The 20,962-nt window shown below is 38.4% G+C and overlaps 1 protein-coding gene and 1 long non-coding RNA gene across 3 annotated transcripts in view; one reads left to right on the top strand and one right to left on the bottom strand.

The window, feature by feature from the left end:
* Nucleotides 1-20,962, bottom strand: part of GMDS (GDP-mannose 4,6-dehydratase) — a 458,968-nt gene that overhangs the window by 156,898 nt on the left and 281,108 nt on the right. The window lies entirely within an intron of this gene.
* Nucleotides 8,593-18,656, top strand: LOC140134059 (uncharacterized). The gene is made up of 3 exons (XR_011856055.1): nucleotides 8,593-8,669; nucleotides 16,189-16,256; nucleotides 18,412-18,656. It is a non-coding gene; the product is annotated as an uncharacterized lncRNA (long non-coding RNA).

Genomic DNA, 20,962 nt, shown 5'->3' with positions numbered 1-20,962 from the left:
CTACCCTACTCAATCCACTTTTCATAAAAATAGTGAGCCAGCCATTTACCAAAAACTAAAACTGTTGTCATCATATACTAGCTTAAATATATATTGCACGCTCTTTTACCTCATGTACTGTACATTTACTTTCCTCTGGTTATATCCGGACACAACCTTGATTCATTCTTATGGCCATATATCTCTTTATCCAGCATTGGCAGGAAGCCAAAAGCAGAAGCAGACCATTATACAAGCTCTTTTACCTCCTGCGTCACCCCTTCTTCCTCATAGAATGTAAGCTCTTGTGAGCAGGGCCTCACTGCTATTGTTCCATATGATTGATTGTACTCTGTAATGTAATATTTTATTTGTATATGTCCCCTATGATTTGCAGAATTTGATATCGCTAAGAAATGCATGGTTCTGCCATTTTTTAGAACTGGTTAATAAAAAAAGTCTAGTATTAAACTCTCTTACCATATTCCAGCCAAACCAATTCATGATGGCAAACAACTTTAGGAGGGAAGCAGCGTATTCCACTGTATGCTTATACAGTGGACCATTTCCTCTGATTCAACTTCTCCCATCTGGCAGCTCCTTCACCCATATTTGGACAGTTATCTCAACACTCGTGGCATTCACTGAACGCTTGGTGCTTTTTCAGCAGGAAATAGAATGGAAAAGTGCACTCTGCTAAAGTTTTTCATCCAGTGTTTCCTTGCATTTCTACTCACCTTTATATTGGAAGAGCCACTTAGAGCCTTTTTTCATAGCTTGCAGGTACAAGCTTTTATTTGTAATCACACGTTCATGGATACTTACGACAAATTATGCCTCTTTGCCCTTAAAGATTTCCTATTCCTTTTTTTTTAATGACACTAAATACCATTAGCAGTTACAAAGGGTTTGTAAATGACAGCTTACTGCTTACTTTTGCCATGTAACTAAAAATGTGGATATCTCGAACTATTTCTTTAAAGGACACCTGTCATCAGGTCTCGGTCACTAGTCCTGTCACTACTACCTGTTGGAGCAGCTCAATTCATATATTAATCATTGTAAAATCATCTTTTCTTTATCATGTAAATGAGGACGTTCACATGGGCAGAGGCAGTGATGTCACCCGTGTTACCCCTCCCCTCTCCTCCCCCTGCTCATGCCTGTAATGTATAGTAAAGCATTGCTAGTGTCTGTGCTTTATCTGCTGACATGCTCTATTCTCTTAATACACAGACATCAGCTACACAAATACCTGACATGTTCTGCTATACACATGGCTACCTGTAGCTGTTGTATCTCTCCTATACACACACAGGCTGCAGGGGGCGCCAGCACCAGGAAGCACATGGAGGAGCCATTACATCATTATACCTCACACCATTATACAGGCTGTCAGTCATGTGTATAGGAGTATCACATATACACACACAGGCTGCAGGGGGCGCCAGCACCAGTAAGTACATGGAGGAGCCATTACACCATTATACCTCACACCATTATTACAGGCTGTCAGTCAAGCACTAGGGGTGTGGCTGTGCCTCCCACTCATGAATAAGCTGGACAGCTTGAATATGATAATGACTCGTTGGACATTTCACCGGTCATTTGCATACAACTTTAGGACCTCATTGCTTAAGTTTACCGGCATGTAGAGGGACAATGTAGGGATAGGGGCAATGCTTTCCAATGTCAGTTTATGAAACTATATTTGGTTTAGGGGGTTAATTTGCCTGAGAGAACCTGTCAACTTGCCTGACAGGTTCTCTTTAAGGTTTTTTTTTTTTTTTGTTGACAGTAAGCGCTTTTTCTGTATAGGAGCGGGCAGTCTCCTCTCAGCACTTACACTGCTCCCGAGATCCCTATAAATATAACATTTTTTTCTTTTTTACAGATATGATTTAGTGGTTTGTATCTTACAAACATTCTCTCCATGCAGTTACAGGAATCAATTTCATACACTGATTTTATGATAAGACTCAAACAGATTTCTTTTCATATATAAAATCAAATCCGAATGGGCAGAGCTGCACGAAGAAGGGAGATATGGCACCTACCAGTACAGAGTTCATTACTACTTTTGAGGTCATGACTAGACAGTCGCTTTTCCTTTAGTATCAGAGTTAACAGCAAACTCAAGGTTAAAAATTAATGACACATTTTGCTTCTATCTGAGCTGCTGGCATCACAATTACACATTTATGGAGTGCTAAGGCCTCACTAGGAAGGAAGTCTTCAACTACTCTCGATGACATAGCTGCAGCAGGCGAAACTGCTGGCAGTTCCTGTGCACCAGTCCCTTGATACTTACACAAAGGACAGAAAATTGATGGCGCCAGAGGGCCTCTTCCTAGATCATCCCACAGCTGAATATATGAAATGATATGCCATGATAAGGAAGCAGCACTGGAAGAAGATCTAGGAGGGTATGAGCCCTCAGAAACATTAATCACCAAGCAAGGGGCCCCATGTAATCTCACACTGAAAATCATGGTCAAGGCTGCAACAGAGCAGACTCTGAAAGAGGGGGAGGCACTCAAACTAATACCGCTGAATGTCCTTTCTTCCCTTTGGTATGGAAATCTCATCAAGAAGGTGTCAGGAGGATGAAACACAAGATCTGCAGTTTTGCTCCTAGACGCAGAGTGATTCACAGCTTCACTGTCCAAGACATTGTACTATGAGACACCTCTAGCATAGCCTTATATGCTGCTATACGGAACTCTACACTGATACATGCTCCATATTTCACTCAGAAAATCATTTATACTAGAAATTACTATGTGAAACAAACATTTCACTGTAAATATTACAGCAATATAATACTTTTAAAGCTTCTTATACATGGCCCAAACAAACCTCAAGGCCGTTTATAAAGACTTACACCACTTTCACAACATACTGCTGCTAGTAAGATAACCGATTTTTACAAACTTTGGAAACGCATCCCAAAACATGCAAAATAGGGCATGTCTTCAGTAACAACAACAATGCTCAGTAACATGCTACTCCTGCAAATGTAAAATTTTCATTACTGAGAATTAAAAGGCAAATTTGTTACATGAAATTTCATATAGAAGGTTTCAGCGGTTTTTGTTGCTGCTATAAAATCCATATAGGATGGGAGATGGGGAGCATCCCGTATACCATAAAAACATCATTTGCATCCAGCTACAGCATGTAATTGCTAGCTGGATACTACTAATACTATATGTAAGATAAAATACAGTACCTACTTAGGATAACCAGAAATGTCTAGAGGGCTGCCTATTTTGAGACATTTTATTTGTAACCGTAATTTAACTCTTTTGGCCATATACAACCCTATTACACATAACCAGGTTATGTCATGACAGTGGAACAGCTTGATCTTCTGGACTATTGCATTCAGAAACACAGATCTGGTGTCATCTTAAAGAAGAGGATCTTTTCTTTAACACTGCAGTATGTTTATTCCATTTTACTGCTGATTAAAAAATGTTAAATGGAAAAAAGATGAGAGAAAGGTGTAGTGCTTCCCATTTTAGTCATTTGTCTGCTAATACAGATGAGCGGACCCGAACTTTGAGTCTGGGGGTTCTGCGTAACCCAGTCATATTGCCGGATTGACAGCTGTGCCAATTCAGCCTATTGACGCCCCTCGCTACGAGCCACAGCTGTGAAAGGATATAACTGGTATGAACAAACAAAAGTAAAAATTGTTATGATATGTTAAGAGAAATGCAAAAATTGACCTACATATTCAGGTACCCAGATTTGCTCATGATTTGCTCATGAGTTAAGTAGTTTAACACTCACAATTACATCTGAGATTTTGTTATATAAATGGTGACATGAGAGACTGGATCTTCAGGGCTACTAAATCTCTAATCAAAAGTAAGCTACAAAACTGATATAACTAGTATTTTTAACATATATCCTTATATTTGATGGTGCTATATAAAGATTATTATTATAATTAAAGCGAATACTAGTAGTTCGTGGGCATTACATCAATTGATGCATTGGTTGTAATATTACATTTCGTCTATTAGTGACGTATGAAGTCATTATTTATCAGGAAATTTAAGTCCACTCCAATAATGTATAATACATACTAAAATAGACATTTGCCATCATCCATATCAGAGAACATTTACATTTTGCCTTTTTGTGAGAAAGAAAACAGAGTAATGAAGGATTGAAGGATGAGTCGGTAAAGTGCTGAACGATTTACAGAACCCATACAGTATGATAAAAGTGGTGTTTGGCTCTGATTTTCAGATTTCTATAAATGTTAATGTGTGTCATGGCCTAGCTTTCTTAGGCTGTGTGGGACATGGCTTAGATAAATCTGAACATAAAGTAACATTTTTTTGTGTGAAGTAAAAGCTGTCATGAACAACCTAATGAAGAGGAATGGTTTAGACAGAAAGCTCTAATGATATCCAGCTGCTGGTATATGTTACTAGCTGATAAGAGCATGTTTCGGTTTTACAATAGGGAAAGTTTTGGGAAAGGTTAAAATTCCAAATACAGGAAGTCCAACTTTTTTGCTTCATCTGCTAGACTTCCTCTGAACTTGTATTCATTTTCTTGCACAACACATTTTTTTCTGTAAAAGTGAACACATAAAAAACGAGAAGAAAAAAAACTTTATGTGCTCGTTAGTAAGAAGAAAGTGTCACAAAGCCAAGAATTGGCTGTGACACAAAATAAATATAAGGTATGTGATCTCAGTTATGCTGACGGCAGACAGTGCCATCCTGCGCTGTCAGTTTTGTGTTCTCAGCCAGGAGCCCAGACCAAGAAACTCAATGTAACTAGATCAAAAACACTCAGAGGAACCACACAGTGCACTTCACAAATGAAATATGACTCATCTGCTGAGAGCTGTGTAAGGAGCTGCCATACGGCAATATTGTGATATGTGTATACTTGGAAACATATTTAACCTACAGCTGTTAAAATCCCAGAAGCCAGACAGCCAAAGCATTCACTGGTGACTTGAGCTTTCAGAGCACTTTCCATACATCAAACTTCTTTCTTTGATTGAATCATAAATGGACTTCACATTTCTCATAATTGTATGGCATCTACCTATGTTTATCCTAATGCTTATCTACAAAAATTTATTGCAATGCATCACAAGTCAGCATGTATACACAACTACAAATATACCAACATAAAATGAAAGTATTAATAAACTTAATAAATAAATACATTTTAATAAAATGGCAATTGTGCAGGTAAAAGTAAACTGTGTAATATACTTTATTAAAAAAATATGTTCATGTTTCCTTCTTTTTCCCCTGCCCTTCCTTATTTAAACAGTTTGTGTAAATAAGCTTACTCTCTTGCACTTCACTGACAGCAGGGAGGAGCCTAAAAATTGTCTGATGAATTGAACCTTAAAAGACAGTCTGAGGATTGTCTAATCTCCTTAATGACCTGGCCCTTTTTTGTTTTTTCATTTCCACTTTTCACTCCCCACCTTCAAAAATCTATAACTTTATTTTTACACCTAAAGAGCTCTGTGACAGCTTGTTTACTGCGTAACAAATTGCACTTTATAGTGATTGTATTGAATATCTTGTGAGCCCTCTCCATGTATCTGCACCCGACGAGCGCCGTATTATTACGGCGCATCGTTAAAAGGTTAATTAAAATATTAATTAAAATATTCTCTGGGTATGCAAATAATTTATCATTAGACTCCTAGACTTATTTATATGCTGTATATGGGGCTTCTTATAGGTGAGAGCAAAACTGTGAGTGTCATTGTCTGTTGTATTCCTCCGATTGATCTCATCATCTCTGATCTGTCTCATCTCTTTCTGTCAGATAGCATGTGTAGCAGCTAAATAAAAGTAAAGATGAACCCTGTACCCTGATACTCTAAAGACATTGTCAGAACACAGCATCTGATAGCACTAGTGGGGTCATGAAGTGAGTCCCTGCCCACACTCTGGAATTTTACACTGACCATCACACTGAGTGATAGGAACGAAAACAGCAATAAAAATGAGTCTGTCCCTGATGTTTTTTCTGGAGAAAAGTGGCTTCTTTGCTGCCCCTCCTTGACACCAGGCCTTGCTCCAAGAGTCTCCACCTCACAGTGCGTGCAGATGCACTCACACCTGCCTGCTGCCATTCCTGAGCAAGCTCTGCACTGCTGGTAGCCCGATCCCGAAGCTGAAACACTTAAGAGACGGTCCTGTAAATCTCCACCCACCTTACTTCCCCTGCTCCTACTAACAATACACACATACAAGGTACGTTTCCAGAGCTCTCTAGGGATTGTATCCAACTATCTGCAGATTTGTATTGCAAAAACTGCTGACAGGTTCTCTTTAAGGCACAAATATCTAGATAGTTTTCTAGAGATTCTCAGGTTTGCTTTTATTGGAACCAGAGCTTATATATATTAACTTTAATTCTGATGTAGATTAATGGGGAAAAAAAACCAAACAAGGTCAAATGCCCCATTTTTGCATTGTGGACTACCAATTTCCATTAATGTAAATGGAGATTATTGATCATAGAGTTTTTGTTTTAAAAAAAAGTGGCAAAATAAAATCCAATAAAACAAAGACAGAAGGCTTAAAACTGCCTCTATGTTTAAGCCACTTTTCTGACTTGCGGGAAAAAGCCCCAGCAATTTTTTTTACTCCAATTGCAAAAAAATCTCAGAAATTACTAATTTTATTGCTGGTGATAGCATTGTTCCGGTAGACTGCAATTTTTCTGATTTTAAACTTTTAAATGCATTCCTTAAAGACAGCAATAGAGGGAAAAAGTGTAGGTACAGCTCTAACCTTAACCGGTTCAGGACCGGGCCCTTTCCTGGTTTTTCATTTCCAATTTTCCAATTTTAGTTTTACACGTAACGAGCTGTGTGATGGCTTGTTTTCTGCGTAACAAATTGCACTTCATAATGGTGGCATTGAATATTCCCTGACGTGTACTGGGAAGCGGGAAAAAAAATTCCAAATGCAGTGAAAATGGTGAAAAAACGCATTTGCGCCGTTTTCTTGTGGGCTTGGATTTTACAGCTTGCACTTCACGCCCCAAATGACATGTCTAATTTATTCTTTGGGTTGCTACGATTACGCAGATACCAAATTTGTATAGCTTTTATAAAGTTTTCATTCATTTACAAAAATTAATTATTTTTTCCGATTTTGTCCGTCTTCTGGCGCTAATAACTTTTTCATACTTTGGTGTACGGAGTTGTGGGTTTTTGCAACTTTTGATTATGTTTTCAATGATACTATTTTTAGGACTTTACGATCTTTTGATCACTTTTTATAGAATTTATTTTTTTTTTTTAAATGGCAAAACAGTGCCATTTTTGACTTTAGGGGCGATTTTCCGTTATGGGGTTAAACGCAGTTAAAAGCCGTTAGTATATTTTGATAGATCGGGCATTTTCAGATGCGGCGATACCTAATGTGTTTTTGATTTTTACTGTATATTTATATTTATATCAGTTCTAGGGAAAGGGGGGTGATTTGAATTTTTTTTATTATAATTTTTTTTTTTTAATTTTTACTATTTTTCAGACTCCCTGGGGTACTTTAACCCTAGGTTGTCTGATTGATCCTACCATATACTGCCATACTACTATAAGGGGATTTTACTCCTCATTCATTACAATGTGCTGATAGCACGTTGTAATGAATGGGTTAAACCGAAGTAGCCTCGGGTATTCGGAACAACCGAGGCTGCCATGGCGACGGATCGCCACTCCCCTATGACCTCAAGGGGAACGACGATCCTCAGAAAAATGGCGGTGCCGGTGCACCGCCATCTTTTTAAAGCCGCCGGCAGCTTTGCTGGCGGCGATCAGCAAGAAAACACCTGCGATCGGTGATGGCACCGATCGTGGGTGTTACCGGTAATCAATATGCAGCAAAGACCTACTGGCTATGGAGAGGGCTCAGCCCGTGTGCACCGGGACCCTGAACCTGTTAAAGCAGCCGTTTCAACACTACCTGTTTGAAATGAAGAAGGCAGATCGGTAAACAGGTCTGCCTTACATGTTATCAACCAATGGTAATGATTCTATGTAAATAATTACTACCATTACAAAAATAATACAGATTACGTAGTAGGTCAGTACAGTTTCTACGTGTACGCTGTAGATAAAATTTTAATTAACTTAAGTGCAGCGTCCCAGATTTATTAAATTTATTGCAAATTGCTGCAATTTCACAGTCACTTATGTTTAAGTTCATCTAGGCTGATATGAAGTTATAAATTACAAGTATTAGGACAAACCAACTGAGTTTGTGTCCTAACATTGTGTTTTCATCTATTTCTCATTGCCCCGATTTTCACTCAGTAAATATGTTCGGTACATAAGTATAGAATTATTTCTATAAAAGGACAAAAGCACAGAGGTTTGTGTGAAAAAAAGCTCAGCGGCAAAAGCATGTATGGGAACATAGCTGTGACACCAAAATGTGCGACAGATAAGTTATTGTTCTACAGAGAAATAATGGCATGGAAACCAAAAAGTTAACTGCAAGAAACTATGTCTTACAGTCTGCGCAAACCTTCCTGTTGGGAGTTCCTTTCAGAATCAGTGGGAAATGTACAGTATTAATAGCAGTTCTTTCCCACAGGTCTGGACAGGATCTCCACATCAGCTTAAACTTCTCGGAAAAAGGTGACCCATACAGACAGAAGACATTAGAGGCCTAGGGGTAAGGAGAAAAATGGAGGACCCAGGGGGCCAGAAAAATGGATCACTTATATAACCCTACTAAAATAATAATAATAATAGTAGTAATTGCAATCAATGAGTTATACAGGAACTGGTTACGTTCCACTAGGAATGGAAATATATTAGTTTTTTAGGAATATGAAATCCACTTGCTAAAGTAATTTAGAAATTGCCAAGTAAATAATTTGGGTAGAAATAAAGCTAATGATGCTGTAGAGCAGTGATGAAAAAACTTTTAGCCACTGAGTGCCCAAACTACAACCAAAACCCACATATTTTTTGAATAGTGCCAATGCGACAATTTAGGCAGTTACTTATTACTCCTTGCTCTGTTACAGGTTTAAATCGTATAGGCACCTGAGGACACCAATACAGTAAAAAGACGGAGAAGTTCAGATTATCATTGTAGCTTCCTAACAGGTTTCTGGGCTGCCTGGGAGTGCAAGAGGCCTTGAGTCCTGTGTGGCGAACTTTGCCCTGGGGTGTAGGTGCGGGTGCCCATAGAGAGGGCTCTAAGTGCCACCTTTGGCACCTGTGCCATAGGTTTGCTACCACTGCTGTAGAGGATCATTGTAATAATAGACCAGATGAAGAAAGAGAAGACTATAACAAAAAGGTGGTGAAAAATATATAACTACATGTCACACAAAGTAAAGTTTTTATATACTATGGTATTTGCAGCATTGAATATTTTACTATACAGAAATCTTCCTATCTTCCTATAAATACAGAGTGAATAGTTATTACTCTTTCTTGGACAAGTTTTGGAGCTGAAAAATACTTTGCAGAAGCTACAAATGTAAAGAATTATAGATACCAGCAAAATCTCCCATGCAATATAATGGAGTTTACTTCAGCGTTTGTAATATGCAAATAAGATTTTCAGGGTTGAGATATTCCTTAACCAGAATCCAAAGTTGAGCATGCATGGCCTTTAAAGGAAAACTACTGTCTGATTCAAACCTTATAAAGCAGCCCCACTGAATAAATCCACTTTGCACCATGAATTAGGATTTGGTCTAGTAATCTTTTTTATGGTCTCCTTTTCTTTAGGTTTTAAACATATGCTAATGAGCTGCAAGCGCTCTGGGGAGGGGCTTCAATTTTCTTTGCAGCCAGAGCCCAGTGGTGATCTGGTGACGCCCGCCACCCCCTGAGCACTTACAGCTCATTTACATTTATAAAACACTATTTTAAGGAATAAAAAATGGATTACAAGGCCTGTATCAGTGTGCAAAGAGGATTCTTTATAAGGTATGAATAGGACAGTGGATTTCCTTTAAGCCTAAAAGGATGTCTTGCAAATGTAATCTCCATTAGGGGAATTAATCGCTTCCTGAGCTTCAATTTCTGTCCTTTGCTAGTAGCCTCTGATATATATGTGAACTTAGCATTAGCTCTATTTTGTAAAAGAAAAAAAAAGAAAAATTATAATTTTGTTACTTTTTGATCAAAGTCAAATATTTCACATCTGTGATTAGTAATCACATACACTTGTCATTTTATTTTGTCAGTAGCAGGGGTGTTAAAAGGAGAGGCTAGGCCCGCAGCAAATTTCTGCATAGGGCCCGCCTTCCTCTTAAAAATAATATTATATATACATATACACACATACATAAGAAACAGCATGTTCTATGTTTTCCCGGTATGCGTTGCAGAACGGTGCCACACGTGTGGCACCATACCGCCGCCATTGCTGTCTATGAGGACGTATGTGCAGCTGCATATACATCCCCATAGACGGCTGTCTGAATTAGCCCTTAATTAGGTTTGAAATATCAAATACATATTTTTTTTTATCATATTAGTAACTTATTTCACCATCATTCTTATGTGTGGATTACACTTTTAAGTATAGCTTTAGACAAATCTGTGTATTGAGCATTATAATATCTTTTCTTTTGATATCCAAGACAATCTATGAGCACAAAAATTTGTGAAATATCCATCAGATGTGAAATTGGTGATGCCCTATACCACATTCATACACTCATATATACGTTTATACACACAGTGTATACACAAACAGCACATGCACAGCATATACACACACACATGTTATGTACTCACTGTCAGGCAGACTTCTTATCCCTGGGACCAGTAGCTGCTGGCCACATGGGGGAAGTAGATGTCAGGAAGCAGAGATGAGAGCTTCTTAGTAATGCCATTCTGCTGTCCCCTCCACTCCCAATTCTCCTTTGATCTGCCACGTAAGCTGTGTGATGTGGAAGATGTGCCTGTTATTATATTATATTATAATATATATATATATATATTATAATATATATATATATATATATTATATATATATATATATATATATATATATATATATATATATATATATATATATATATATATATATATATATATATATATATACACTCACCGGCCACTTTATTAGGTACACCTGTCCAACTGCTCGTTAACACTTAATTTCTAATCAGCCAATCACATGGTGGCAACTCAGTGCATTTAGGCATGTAGACATAGTCAAGACAATCTCCTGCAGTTCAAACCGAGCATCAGTATGGGGAAGAAAGGTGATTTGAGTGCCTTTGAACGTGGCATGGTTGTTGGTGCCTGAAGGGCTGGTCTGAGTATTTCAGAAACTGCTGATCTACTGGGATTTTCACGCACAACCATCTCTAGGGTTTACAGAGAATGGTCGAAAAAGAAAAAACATCCAGTGAGTGGCAGTTCTGTGGGCGGAAATGCCTTGTTGATGCCAGAGGTCAGAGGAGAATGGGCAGACTGGTTCGAGCTGATAGAAAGGCAACAGTGACTCAAATCGCCACCCGTTACAACCAAGGTAGGCAGAAGAGCATCTCTGAACGCACAGTACGTCGAACTTTGAGGCAGATGGGCTACAGCAGCAGAAGACCACACCGGTTGCCACTCCTTTCAGCTAAGAACAGGAAACTGAGACTACAATTTGCACAAGCTCATCGAAATTGGACAGTAGAAGATTGGAAAAACATTGCCTGGTCTGATGAGTCTCGATTTCTGCTGCGACATTCGGATGGTAGGGTCAGAATTTGGTGTCAACAACATCAAAGCATGGATCCATCCTGCCTTGTATCAACGGTTCAGGCTGGTGGTGGTGGTGTCATGGTGTGGGGAATATTTTCTTGGCACTCTTTGGGCCCCTTGGTACCAATTGAGCATCGTTGCAACGCCACAGCCTGTGTATTTTTGCTGACCATGTCCACCCCTTTATGACCACAATGTACCCAACATCTGATGGCTACTTTCAGCAGGATAATGCGCCATGTCATAAAGATGGAATCATCTCAGACTGGTTTCTTGAACATGACAATGAGTTCACTGTACTCAAATGGCCTCCACAGTCACCAGATCTCAATCCAATAGAGCATCTTTGGGATGTGGTGGAACGGGAGATTCGCATCATGGATGTGCAGCCGACAAATCTACGGCAACTGTGTGATGCCATCATGTCAATATGGACCAAAATCTCTGACGAATGCTTCCAGCACCTTGTTGAATCTATGCCACGAAGAATAGAGGCAGTTCAGAAGGCAAAAGGGGGTCCAACCTGTTACTAGCATGGTGTACCTAATAAAGTGGCCGGTGAGTGTATGTATATATATATATGTATGTACATTCAAACGGCCATCTGTGAGGATGTATAAGCTCCTATACAACTCCTTAGATGGCAATGGTGGCCCGACAGTGGTGCGGTGCCACAGGTGTGTCACCGTTCCGCACCGTACACGAGGAAAAGATAAAGCATGCTCTATCTTTCCGCATGTGTGCGGTCGTGCGCTGCTGTTCTCTATGGAGGGGGGAGGGATCACCTCCTCCTCTCCAACGCACAGCTGTATGCCCCCGCCAGGCTTTGGACGGGCGGGGATACGGCGGTATGAATGTACCCTAATATTGTATACTGTGTAGCATAATATGTATAAAACAGTGCAACTCCTCCATTCTTTAGTATGGCAGGCATCCTGACACTGAGGGCCCAGAAGAAACTGCTATGGCTGCTACCTCTGTTGTGATGCCCCTGGTCAGTAGAAAGTTATAAAAAGCCTAAAATATTTAATTATTCAATATTATACAGTAGAGGTCAAACACACATAGATGTTCCATTAAGGTTTACACATCTAATTATGGGCAGTGGTTAGCACTAACAGTGGTTAGCACTACAACCTTGCAACGCTGGGGTCCTGGGTTCAAGTCCCATCCAGGTCAAAATCTGCAAAGAGTTTATATGTTCTCTCTGTGTTTGCGTGGGTTCCCTCTGGTTCCTCCGGTTTCCTCTTATATAAAACATACCAGTAGGTTGATTGTGAGCCCCATTGGGGAAAGGACTGAATTGGCAAGCTCTGTGCAGTGCTGTGTAATCTGTGTGCGCTATATAAATAAAGGAATTATCTAATTGAATTTTCTCACAGCACACTTCAATGGCAATGAAATGACAATATTTTCATAAAAAGCGGAGTTAACGTGTAAAGTGTAGGAGAAGAGTAAGTAATTTCTGGCTTAATGCTGGAATTCAACTTAATGTTCCAAGTCACTAAATTGCTACTACACCTCCCTTTTGTTAAGCATTCCTGAGCAGTGACAATAATGTGGGACATGATATACGATAAAATTACTAAAATGCTCAGTAACCTCCATACCATTTAATGTGTTGTGCATACTGTGAAGAATTTAAAGGAGACAATGGAAGAGGGAAATCATCCATCCTGTAGCACATCCCGTCTAGCCAGGAAGTGACATCTTCTCTGGTGTTTGAACAATTTAGATGTATTAAGTATTCTTTGAAAATACACAATTTTAACCAAATCCAAATATTGTTACTTCTATTCCAAAGCAGTATTCATTTCCTCACATTAACCTTAGCAATAGTGAATGTGATTAAAAGTCTTTCAAAAGTTTAAATGGTCATTAACTTTTTGTTTAAATCAATATTGCATGTGAATGCAAGAAACCTGGTAATATATATCATTAGATTTCTCTCTTCTTATATGCTTCTTACTCTGAACATTCAGTGAATTTTATCGCACTCACAGCAAGACAGAAGCTGTGGTGTCAGATTAGAAGCTCTATACAGGAGGACTGAGGTAGAAGTGAGTAACAGAAGCAAAGTTTCCACCCACAGCAGAAAGTGTACTGCAGATTTCAGCAACACTGAAAGCTAGAAAATAAAGATTACTTATCACTGGGCTTATCTCTCTAAAGTCCAAAGAATCCTGTTTAGTAATATATTAGGCAGCTCTACACATCTTCATGTAATGAAGCACATGCAGTGTTTGCAGTATTTGACAATTCCTAAATAGAAAAGCATCAAGTTCCCCTGTATATTAATGATTACTGATTGATGGAAGAGAGTCAATCCCTAAGTACAATAAAAAAAATAAAATGTGTTTATAAAAGACAGCATGATGAGGCTTCTAGCCCAGTAAGGGTGCCAGATGATGTTTTTACTATTGTTATATTTGTAAAACTGGTACAGAGACAAGTAACTACTAGACAGAGGTACCATAGATCGTGTCTAGTATCAACACAAGTTATGGATATTCTTCAAATTAGAATAATAACCTGTCGATAAAAGAAGCTTTTCAAGAATTATGTGTGTTTAATTTGGTAATTGTGATATCGGTCACAATTTTCATGCAAATGGTTAAGCAATCACTAGAGCACATGCTGCTATGTTAACAACTGTAAACCACCTACAATTACTAGAATGATCCCTAACCTCTGAGAGGTGGTAATCCTGTATTGGTTGTAAGCTGTCAAATTTATTTCCCTTTGGTGAAATATCCCCTGGATTTAATTACAAGTCATTCTCAATTCTTTATGGAGTTGAGCCCAAGTGCCGTGGCTTTGACATTTAACCCTTTGACCCTTAAATATTTACCAGCTTTCAAACTAGTTGTGCACAATTATCCCTTCAAGTGCAGCAGAGATCCATCATTCTGGCCAAGTATTACCATGCTATTATTTTCAAGGTATGTCATACCATTTTATTATCATGGTTAGTATGTAAACCAAAGACTATCCTAGAAACTAAATATAGACTGAACATTTCCAACAGAAACATATGCAACAAGGATCCCTCCATAGTAGGTCTAAAGAAAAAATATCCTACTGTGATGACAACTAGTAGAGGGAAAAAAGATACTATAGGGGGAGATTCATCACTGCTTCAACAGCAGTTTTCTGGTGTAGAAATAGTCACAAATAAATCGTATAAATCGCAAAAATTTGCAATTAAAATAGCGAATACGCCACCTCCACACCATGAGGACTTGGAGGGTGCATAGAGGGGGACAGTGGCTGGGGGATGGGACGGGCCTCTATTCTTGTGAAAAAAATTCTATGCAAATCTATGCCAGGTCAGACTTGGCATAGTTTTCCCCTGGTGGTTGCGTTGCCCGCCAGATAAATGAAGAGTGCATCTGAAACGACAAAGGGGGGGTAGGGGTGTGAGTGCAATCATACGCTGGCGCAGGATTTGATAAATCTCCCCGATAGATTTAGAGTAGATAGTTGTAGTCATTATCAAAATCCTCCATCAGAATCAGGTTTAGCAGACATAAATCTAATGTTTTCTTACCAGATTAAGGTCTGCTCCATCCCAATTTTAAATTAATAGTGTTAATAGTGGTTTTGCTGCAGTGAAACAACATGTTAATGCATATGGGACCTTCCTGATCATCCCTCAACTGAATATGTGAAAAACAAGGACTACCAAACAGATTACATGAAAAGCGTCGAATCCCTCAGAATGTATATACGGTATCTATTTTCTGGGGAGATATACGGTATCTATTTTCTGGTAAAGTTGGTAAAGTTAAAAGGACATTAGAGCAGCTTTCCTCCCATGTTTTGAGGGGCTGTGAGCCACAAAAACTGCAGCTTTTTCATGGCCCCCATTGAAGACCGTTGTGCATGGTCATGGTGCGGTGAGGCACGGCCCATGCACTCTGTCTCACTGAATCCTGAGCGAGGCGAGTAGCCACGCAACAAATTACAGAGCAGGTTATATTGCTGCCCCAATTTGCTATGATATTGGCTCATTACCCGATTGGCCGAAATGGGCTGTGGGGATCTTTTTTCCCTGTTTGTGGCCTGTATTGCATACATGGTTGTGTGCATGAGACCTTAGGGAAAGTAGAGATGCTTAAAGGGGTTTTCCCATCAATGAGACCACCCACCGATCAGCAAGATAGGCCCTGAACCCTTTAAGGATCAGACAGCTGGATTTTAACTATGGTACTAATTTCATTCTTGAGACAGCAACCACTGCCATAGGTATCTGAAAAATGCTTTCTCAATAATTATTTTTTGCAAAAAGAACTGTAGATTTTATTTGTACACAAAGTGATTAACTCTGTGTCTTGATGCCATCACACAACCAATGAATTTAGGATTAGTTGGAAAATGATACAGTTGTAAAGCAAAATGTTAGAAAATGTATTTTTATACAATATTTTATATTCACATGATAATATCATCATTTATACTTGCAGGTAAAAGACACATGAGATAACTGGTGTGATTGGAATAAAACAGCAATCCACAGTTAGTGCAAAAAGAGGTATTGTACAAAGATTTTGTTTTATTAAAAAGTTATAGAACATGATAAAAGATGGCCTCCCTTTCCTACATATTACACTTGATCTGTATCTATATGTCAAGATGATTATAAGCAATCTTAAACCTTATAGGACTCAGCTTTTTCGTTTTTGCATTTGTTTTTTACTCCCCTCATTCCAAAAGCAATAACTTTTTGTTTTTTTTTTGTTTACAAAGATGTGTAAAGGATTGTTATCTGCGGCACAAATTTTACTTTTTAGTGGCGCCATTTAATATTCAATGCAATGTACTGAAAAGTTGTAAAAAATCCAAGTGCAGTGAAAATGATAAAAAAAAAAACCCACACATTTGTGTCGCTTTCTTGTGGGCTCTGTTTCTACTGTTCCCTAACTCTGCGATATAAAGCAGTATGTGAGGAAGGGGATCCGGATCAGCCTGCAGAAAATGCCCGGATTTAATCTCATTCGATCTCCCAAATCAAACACACTATAATCCACCATTAAAAGAATAGAGGTGAAGGCTCCCGTGGGCATGTCTCGGGAGCCCTCCCTATCATATGGCACTGGCTATATTAGTGAGCTCCTGACCTTTCAGTCATCAGCAATGGCTGAAGCATTTGATAACGACTGAGTGCAAACAAACAATCTACACTATAGTGTGTTAAGTGGTTCTATCAAGAGAAGTGAATTAATCTCTTCTCTACCATGTGACCAGATTACGACACATACACATTTCCATTGTAGACTTGTTTTACATGCAGCTAACAGGTAATAATCATCGAACAGGTCGTTTAAGGCTCATCTCAGCAGGATTATATGTGTGACATAAATGCAACATGGATAAGAGCCATATACACAACAAATGTTTATTGAGGTATCAGTGGGAGAACAATTTGTTGTAATAGTAAAACTTCTATACATTTTTATGAATTCAGCCAAGTAAAAACCCTCAGTACATAAATTTACTAAAGCAAAATTGTAAATGAATCTTGTGCAGTATAAGAAAGTCCAATCCAACTCTGCACAGTCTTACCTTACAACACTTGACAAATTTTCCACAATATCTTTAATTGTACATTATGATGGAAACTTCTAACTTACTCTTGGCTGATAGGCAAATCCAGTGATTTTTACTTTGCTAGATTGGCTTCTCAGAAGAAAAAACTTTCCCATGTTTTGAAATAGGCTGCCATAGAAAGAAGTACTCGTCTAGCCAATGCTGCAAAAATTTCTTAACAAAAATCAAACACTTCAAACCTGGCACAATTAGGTTTTTATGTCCACTACAGAAGATTGTGCAATACTTTAAAAGCTGTAATGATAAATGTATTTTAGCAAGTTACCCTGCATGGCCTTGTTAAGATGTGTTATCTCTTTAGTAATAGGACTCCACAATTCTCAGATAATTCACACAGGTGCCAGTTGCCGTGGGCAGCTTTCCCATCAATAAAGAAAGAGGTCCTCTATTACTGTTGTAGCTGGGAAACAGGCTAGCACCTCACTGTACTGATGCTCCTACCTTACAATGCAAGTACAGAACCTTACAGTCATTAGGACATTACACATAAAACCGTTTCCAATTGTAATCCTGGTCCGTTTTCAATTACTTGACAAAGATGTTTTGTTTACAGCCATTGGAAAGTAGCCAGGCCTTCAGTACATTGGATGAACATCGCTTACAGGAATTTTTGATGCACCTGTTAATTTTGCCTCTGGGTAAACAGTAAAAGATTCTACTATTTCCTTAAACTGAGGTGGAGGCAAAGAAACATGCAATAATAATTATAAGAAATGAATAGATTAGGAAATCTGAGTAGTGAAAGTTTAGGAAAGCATCAGGACTGAACCTGCAAGACTAAAACATAGAGAATACATAGCAAAACATACACACATAAGAAACATGTGCACAGCAGGGTAAGAGTTCACTTATTTTATCCCAATGATCTTTTCCAGACGTGGCAAATGATACATTATTGGATCCAGACCAGCAACTGCTTGAAAGACCAATTTCACTTAAGTGTCATTACTTTACATCTTTAGCTAGAAATTGCTGTTACTCTAACCTGTCCACAGTGAGAACTCTGCTGAGATCTATACAAAGTTTACACTCTGGCCTCTTTCACTTTCCCTGCATGTGATGGGAATTTTGTATTTTAGGCACCATGCTGACCGAAGAACACCCAAGAAGAATCTGATGGAGACCATTTCACATGACACTGCAATATTCTCAGCAGTTAACTAATGAATGTCACAACAAAGATGAACAAATATGGAATTGCAGAATCAACATAAATCCTATCGTTACCAGCAAATACACTGATCTTTTCTTTTAACCCCTTATCACCAACGCTTGTTTTCAGTTCAATGATCAGACTTGAGTTTTTGATTCTGCCCTGCGTCCCGATAATTGGTTAAAACTTCGGAATGCTCCAACATATCTAGGTGATTTTGAGATTGTACTTCATTATAATCGTAAAATTTAAGTGATAAGTTTTGTGTTTCATTCTGGAAAAAAATGAAAATTTGGCAACATTTTGGAAAAAATCTTAATTTTTGAAGTTTGAAATGTTCGGCATTCCAGACAGGTAGTTAAAAAAAACCAAGAGCGAGATAACTAACATTTCCGGAATGTCTGCTTTATGTTAGAATTATATTTTATCCGTCCTTTTTCTAGAATGTTATGAGGTGAAGAACTTTAGGTGTGATTTTTCAAATTTTTATGAAAATAACCAAAAGTCACATTTTGCGGTAGAACTCAGCTTTCAAGTGATTTCGAAAGGCCTAAATAATAGTAAAACCCCATGAATTAACGCACTATAGAAACTACACCAATTAAGGTATGTAAAACAACTTATTACCCTTTAAGTGTTTCACATGGGTTAAAACAAAATGGATGTGCAATTTAGAAACTTTTGACTTTTTTGGAAAATACATTCATTTAGGCAAAAATGACACTTTCATGACGACTAAAATGATGAAATGCTCTTCAAAGTTTGATGCCCAATTTCTCCCGAGTGAATCAATACCCCATATGTGGTGGTAACCTGCTGTTGGGGGCACGGTCGGGCATAAGATCAAAGCAGGGCTATTCAGTGCCGATTTGTATTGTCACAATGTACAGGCTATACAATTACATTTTTTGGGGGTAATGTGAACATATGAGGCTTATTATTTTCGGGATGAGATAAAATGTAGAGATAATTAATTTTGGGCGTCTATAGCTTATTCATGAGATTTTATTAACTATTTCAAGGGGGATACAAACAAAATTATCCATTATTTATTTTGGATTTTTAGCACTATTTCCGCCCTCCCCCCACTCGCAATAACATAAAAATAATATTTTATCTTTATTCTCCGGTTCACTATGATTGTGGTGATACCTCATTTATATAGTTTTTCTTTTTTCAATTTTTCTGAGCAAAACCAATATTGGAGAAAATTGCATTGTTAGGGGCATAACTTTTGTATTTTTCTGTTGACAGGTCTAGTTGAGGGCTTATTTTTTGCAAAAAGAGTTGTTCTTTTCAGTTCTATTATATAAGAGCACATAACTTTTTTTGATCACTTTTTAGAACATTTTTTTATGAGGGTATTTGATTAAAAATTGTATATTACGGGAAATTTTTTTAGTTTTTTTTAAGTTGTTCACCGAGCGGGTTCAATATTGTTTGAGGTTTATTGTACAGATTGATACGGACACGGTGATATGAAATATGTACTTTTTTGTGTTTTATATAGTTCATTTGTTATTTTATAGGTAATTGGGCTGATTGGGGGACTTAAATTTTATTTAACCCCTAGGCGCACCACGACGTTATACTACGTCCCCGGGGCTAGATGCTTAGCGCACCGGGACGTAGTATAACGTCTAGCTTCTGGGACCGGCTCACGAACGGAGCCGGTACCAGAAGCAGCGGCTGTCAGCTGTCTATCACAGCTGACACCGCGCTGTAACACCCGCGATCGGAGCCGGCTCCGATCGCGGGTGTTAACCCCTTACACGCCGCGGTCAAGCATGACCGCGGCGTGTAAGGGTGTTCCTGCTGTGGATCGGATCCCCCGTGCCGCTTACCGGGGGATCCGATCCTCTTCCGGGCAGCTCCGAGGACTGGCATGTGCCCCGGAGCTGCCCGGTCTCCATGGCAGCCAGACCCCTTCCGGGTCTGACTGCAAACTGTCTGAGCATGCGCAAGCTTGCTCAGACAGTTTACACTGCTCTACAATAAAATGGTATTGTAGAGCAGTGTATTGAACTTAAACCAGTGATCAGAGCATCACTGGTTTAAGTTCAAGTATGTATAAGTAAAAAAAAATGCAAAAACAGTTAACACTACACATTATAATAAATAAAAAATAAATACATAAAATATAAGCCCCTAAAATGTCACTTTCCCATAAAAAACTTAATAAAGTATAAAAAACATAAAAACACAAAAAAAACCTGCATATTTGGTATTGCCGCGTCCGTAACAATCTGCATAATAAAACAGAATTGTTACTGGACCCGCACGGTAAACGCCGGAGGAAAAAAACGCAAAAAACGTTCCGAAAAAAGATAATTTTTAATTAATACCCTATAAAAAATGCTCTAAAAAGTGATTTTAAAAATTTTATGCACTCTAAAATAAGCCCACTAAAAAGAACAACTGTTCTCGCAAAAAATAAGCCCCTAACCAGATTTGTCAGCCAAAAAATAAAAAAGTTA

This window comes from Engystomops pustulosus, chromosome 5 (genome assembly GCF_040894005.1).
Source record: "Engystomops pustulosus chromosome 5, aEngPut4.maternal, whole genome shotgun sequence".
NCBI classification, from domain to species: domain Eukaryota; kingdom Metazoa; phylum Chordata; class Amphibia; order Anura; family Leptodactylidae; genus Engystomops; species Engystomops pustulosus.
This window is presented reverse-complemented; position numbering and strand designations above follow the sequence as displayed.